Source organism: Lytechinus pictus, chromosome 19, assembly GCF_037042905.1.
Source record: "Lytechinus pictus isolate F3 Inbred chromosome 19, Lp3.0, whole genome shotgun sequence".
NCBI lineage: Eukaryota > Metazoa > Echinodermata > Echinoidea > Temnopleuroida > Toxopneustidae > Lytechinus > Lytechinus pictus.
Window position 1 is genome coordinate 3,882,333 of NC_087263.1, and position 6,649 is coordinate 3,888,981.

Below are 6,649 nucleotides of genomic sequence, written 5' to 3' on the forward strand. Positions count from 1 at the left end.
CAGAAAACATTATTCAAAACACATGTTTAGCTCAAGCAATTTAAATAAAATAAATGCAAGAAACTTAGCTCAAGATATGAAACACTGAAAGAAAAGAAAAATAGCCGACGCATTTATTTCGTATAATCCAAGGCCTCTCCTCTTCCACAAATTTATTCATAAACAAATACATGAATAACATGTGAGTAGTATACAAAGCATGTGTATACATGTACAATACAATGGAAATGACATACAGAGTGTGTGATATTTTCAACTCTACCTTTTAATGGCTTCACTTACTAAGCACAGAGCACTGTACAGTGAATATATCTATCAAAGATGCATATTTTTCAATAACTTTAGATTTTATTGTTTCAGACAATACTGTAAGTGGATAAATGCTGATAAAAATATTAGTTTTATCCATTTCACTTGTATTTAAATTATTCCATTGGCAGTTGTTATATTTGGCTGACATGAATGCTCCCTGGTTTAGTAGCAAAATATGGAAGCTTTAAAGATTACCATGATGGGGGAGGGGGGTATCTTTCCTATGTTTTTTTCAGGGCAAATTCAGCCTAGTAGCCGTTTACAGGGACACTTTCATCACTTATGAAAGTAGAAAGGAATAATCATCTTTTCTGGGGATTTATTTAAGAATTTCTGACATTCAACTATCATCCCCAGACACAGATAAGTGTAGCCAATGTAGTTCAGCATAACAACTGATGGAACAGAGACTGATGCTTTAATTTGGTCAATTGTCAGAGCTACTTTGGAACATTTGGGGCCAAATTGCTCTTTGCCCTCAAGAATTTTTTTATAGGGGGGGGGGGGGCTAGTATCTGAAACCGTGGTATGAATGTGCCTTCAAACAGGCAGCTAGATGAACAGATTTTAAATGCATTATATTATTAATATCATTATGTAATCAACTTGGTCTAATTGTGACAAATGCGCAATCTACTTGTACAAGTTGACCGCACTGTACTTCTTGCAAGAGAGCAAATTAGAGTAATTCTTCAATTTTTTCTCTTTCATACATGTGCCACATTTTTGTGATATTACATATGATTGGTAAATAGGTATCAATGAATGTTTGGAGGCTAAATACCCTTGCTAATCCTATATTGGCCAATCTCAATTTTTTAACAGAGTATTCAATAAAAAAGTATACCTTATTCAGATTCGCCAAGTATGACATAGTAATAGTAAAAAAAATAACAATACATAATATACACTTCTTGACAGTGTAAACCATATTGACTGTCAAGCCACAAAATGCTTGTTTAGTCAACCTTAAATGACTAATTTAAAGTTATAGTAAAAAATATCAAAGTCATAGTATAAGAAAAGTTTTCTTCTAAATTGGCTATCAGCATCTATCATTCAATTGTAGTAAGTAAGCTAATATTTTGCAAAATAGCTATTCTTCTTCTAGACATAGCACAACTAGTCTATGATAAATCACATTAAATGGCGACAGAGAATGCATTTGTACATAAAGAAATTTCACTTCTTCATCAATATTTCTACACGACACTCCTCTTCCTGGGGAGTGTTTCACAAAAAATTTAGTCAGTGATTTTCAGGGGAGTGTATCACAAAAAAACATTAGTCAGTGATTTTTCACTGACAGGTGACATAACTCCTGGAAATCCTTGCAGCTGATTGGCCGAGAGCGCCCAATGGAAATCACTGATGAAACTTTGTGAAATGCTCCCCAGAAGTAATTGAGAGAAGTTGTTAGAAAATCGGTAGAGACCTTATGCATAGGATGTCATATTCTCATAGCGCCCTCCCTCAGAGGATATAGGAATGTGTGTTAATGGAGTTGTCAGTGATGCACCAGCTCCAGATCACCAACGCATGCGAGGCAATGGTGTCAGCCTCTAAGATGACGACATCAATTCATAACATCTATTAGATTGGCTGGGAAGCACATATCTCTGGTTAGTACTATGGCAACTCTCAGAGAACGACAAAGCTTGTCTGTGCCGTTATTCATGAAATAGTGTCTGGTCTATATTAATGGCTAATGACCAGAGATGGAGACGGATAGTAATATTATCCACCCATACCTGAAAAGGCTGGACAATTTACAAGCTAATCAATCTCAATCAGTCACAGAGTTAGATTTTCGATTCCACTGAAAAGTATACACACCTGTATAATAAAACCATCATTTGCAGCACATTATAAAATGTTATATACAGAACATAACAGGAATCATGAAGCACATGTACATGGACAGTTGTCCTCAAAAGTTAATGAACTCCACCACAAAATGCACTCCTTCATGCCGAGTGTTGAATGTAGACAACACTGCAATGTTTGACGAGCCCAGAGAAACAAACTTTAATGAATGTTATATTTCATCACCTGACTTCACAATTAAATATCTAAAACATGGCAGAACTTGAACACTTTAAATAAGTTCATTTTCTGGTGGGGTTCACTAACATTTGAGCACCACTGTATTGTTTGGGAATCAGGAAAATTCTGATCGACATCATACAAAAAATTTGTTCTATACAACAGCACAAAAACACCCAAAATTTTTCAGCCAGAAAATAATATTTAAGCATGTAACTACCAAAACTTGTGGTGATTTCAAGGTACACCACGGTATGATAAGAACACACTGAACACATTAAAACACTTGTCGAAAAGTTGAGTTTGGGTGGTCCTTTTCAGACCATATACCCACGAAAGAATACATGGCATACCATGAAACCCTATACACGCTTCTTCTTCGCCATGGAAACCTTCAAAAGTTATACCAAAAACGTCTTGTAACATACATGTAATTGTGAAACGAGTTGTCAAATGTCTAGATAGGTTGTGTGTTGAGACGTAATAGTGATTTTAAAAAATTAAAGAGTAAACGTGTGTGATTGTAAGGGGGAAATATCACATTCAATTTACACTTTTTAATCTAGAAACAATCTTTAAAGACATTTAGTTTTCAGTAAACATGGTTGGATTCAAGCAGTTTTTCATCGGTCATACAGATAATCGTCTTTCAAAACGCAAACATGAAATGCAGACAAAGGTGTGCTTTGAAAGGCTATTCTGCAGAATCACAAATGAAAAAATTTGATTGAACACAACGGAGAACTCGGTTAATAAGATTCTATAACAGGTCTTTATCCCATTCAGATGCACTGCATTCAATCAAAGTTGACCTTTACTACCTGGGTCAATTTGCACAGTGGGTGGCCTTGAATTAGACTGAATTAGCTTTGATGAAAACTTACTTGAATGCTCTTCCATTGCAACTCATTTGTGTTTTTGATCTGTGATTCCTGTTTGCGATGATTGCTTTTAATCAAAGTTGACCTTTACTTCCCGGGTCAAACTGCAATGTGGGTGGGCTTGAAATTAGACTGAATCAGCTTTGATTAAAATTACCTGAATGCTCTTTCATTGTATTGTATTTGTTTTGCATTTTTATCTGTGATTCCTGTTTGCGATGATTGCATTGCATTCTAAGTTGACCTGTACTTCGGTGTCAAACTGCATTGTGGATGGGCTTGATATTAGACTGAATCAGAATTGATTATATATTACCCGAATGCTCTTTCATTGTATATTTGTTTACATTTTTCATCCGTGGTTCCTGTTTGCGATGATTGCATACATTCTGAGATGACCTTTACTTCCTGGGTCAAACTGCATTGTGAGTGGGCTTGAAATGTGGGAAAATCAGCATTGATTAAATATTACCCAAATGCTCTTTCATTGTATCATATTTGTTTACATTTTTTATCTGTGATTCCTGTTTGTGATGATTACATTGCATTCTAATTTGACCTGTACTCCCTGGGTCAAACTGCATTGTGGGTGGGCTTGAAATGAGGGAAAATCAGCACTGATGAAAAATCACTTAAATGCTGGCCTACAGTGACTACCTTATATGTTTATGTTTTGTTTTGTGATTCATGTTTATGATTTCTAACTTAACAAAATGAATAAAACATGCCAATGTAAAAAAAATAATCATGATGATCATCGCTATCTAATGAATACTTTGCATCAAACTCAAAGATAAATGGAGGAACGTAGACAAAAGTTCTTTCAAGAGCTATCAAACAACCAAGAGAGAAAATCAAACAGTCCTTGTCAGGACTACATAGTGTATAACACAAATTTTCCATAATAAATGGAGGACTTTCCCCATGATTAAGTATCAAGAAACAGGACTAAAATTATCCTACATAACTGTATGGTAATGATGAATGATGAATACATAGGGATGAGGCATACATAGCAATTCAAGCGAAAGCTCATTACTATTTTCTTTCTACATTTTCCAAACTAAAATCATACAAGAATGGTCAGTGGCGGTTCGGATATGGCAAACAACACTGCAGCATTTTCTTCTCTTTCAACGATGGCATGAAATACAAAACACATCACATTGTTTTCATCTTCGAGTAAAAGTGTACATGAAACATGACGGTACCGACACCCATAAGCAAACTCTACTCTATGGCTCAATGACTACAATGCGGGAAGTAGCTATTCATGAACCATACAGGTACCTCAGTGAAATAATTTCTGACCCAAAACGTCTTGCAGCAGTCTAAAAAGTCATATCTAAATTTGCCTTACGAAAGATCATACATGTATATGAATTGCCTTATTTAAAGACTCAAATGTTTAATTAGTACAAGAAATGTTGTGTGAGCCTTAATAATTATGACTTTACAAGATGATTTAAATTGTGGGAACAACCTCGCAAGTTGAAAATACTTTGGTGGAATAACCTTGCAAACTGATTTAATTTGTGGGATTTTTAAGTGCTGGACTATGAGGCGCCGAATGTACCAATATTATATAGAACAATTATTTGTTATATAATCATTATTTATTAAATAATAACTATTATTTATATATAATTTACATTTTATTTGTAAATAACTACTATTATATAAATTATCATTTCTAATTATTTATATATAATTCCAAGTAATACTTCATTATTTGTAAATAATAATAGTTCGACATTCCATTATTTATAAATAATGATTATTTGTTTTTCATTATTTATAAATAATGATTATTTGTTTTTCATTATTTATAAATAATGATTATTTGTTTTTCATTATTTACAAATAATGATTATTTGTTTTTCATTATTTATAAATAATGATTATTTGTTTTTCATTATTTATAAATAATGATTATTTGTTTTTCATTATTTATAAATAATTTGTTGAGTTTTCCATTATTTATAAATAATGATTATTTGTTAAATAATGAAAACGTCTACTTCATTATTTATAAATAATTTTTTCGAGTGCACCATTATTCTCATTATTTATAAATAATCATTATTTAATGTTCGAGTTTTCCATTATTTATAAATAAAGATTATTTGTTAAATAAGTTTTTTTTTTCAAAAGTGAAATACGAAGGCTTTCGTGCACACTTTTGGTGAATTTTGTGATAATTTTCAATAGAAAAATAAGTTTTTAAAAATTTAGGGGTCACCATGGCCCCGTATTGTCGTTGCGAGCATTTTGGGGCCAGGGTGAAATCGCCCCAAACGCCTCAAACAGACACTCCAAAATGTATTTGAAGTGCATTATTAGAACTGAAACTTATCTCTACACCAGGAAAAATTAACTTAACAAAAAAAGCAACAATAAATATTTATAAAAAGTAGAAGGGCCTGTACAAGTACACTGATATTTCACTCTCTCAGCTCATATGCACTTGATCGACTTCCATCGAGGATTCGGGCTAAATTCCGCCCGCCACTTCCGGGGACCAACCAACGTAGTATTTCGATGAAGAGCACTCCGTCGATTCACAGGTTGTCCCTACGATACACGCGCGCCTATGGGGATTGTGAACTGTAGGAAAAATCGTATAAAATTACACTTTTTGATATTTCTACGAAGACAAGGTTATATAGAAAATGAAGAATATTACAATCAGACCATATCCCTAGAAAATTGCTTCAAGAAATGTCATTATGAAGAGGAAATGGACAAAAATTTGTGAAGAAAAATCACGAAAAAGGAAATCGCATCATGAATATTCATATCATGGGCGGTCCCACATTTGCATGTTATAGCGAGTTTTCCATTATTTAATAAATAATGGCATTATTTAATAAATAATGGTTATTTGTATATAAATAATTATTATTTGTATATAATGGCAAACTGTAAAAATTGTTTATAAATAATGATTATTTATAAATAATGGATATTGAAACAAAATTATTATTTATAAATAATGAAGTAGATATTTCATTATTTAACAAATAATCTTTATTTATAAATAATGGAAAACTCGAACATTAAATAATGATTATTTATAAATAATGAGAATAATGGTGCACTCGAAAAAATTATTTATAAATAATGAAGTAGACGTTTTCATTATTTAACAAATAATCATTATTTATAAATAATGGAAAACTCAACAAATTATTTATAAATAATGAAAAACGAAAATCATTATTTATAAATAATAAAAGACAAATAATCATTATTTATAAATAATGAAAAACAAATAATCATTATTTATAAATAATGAAAAACAAATAATCATTATTTGTAAATAATGAAAAACAAATAATCATTATTTATAAATAATGAAAAACAAATAATCATTATTTATAAATAATGAAAAACAAATAATCATTATT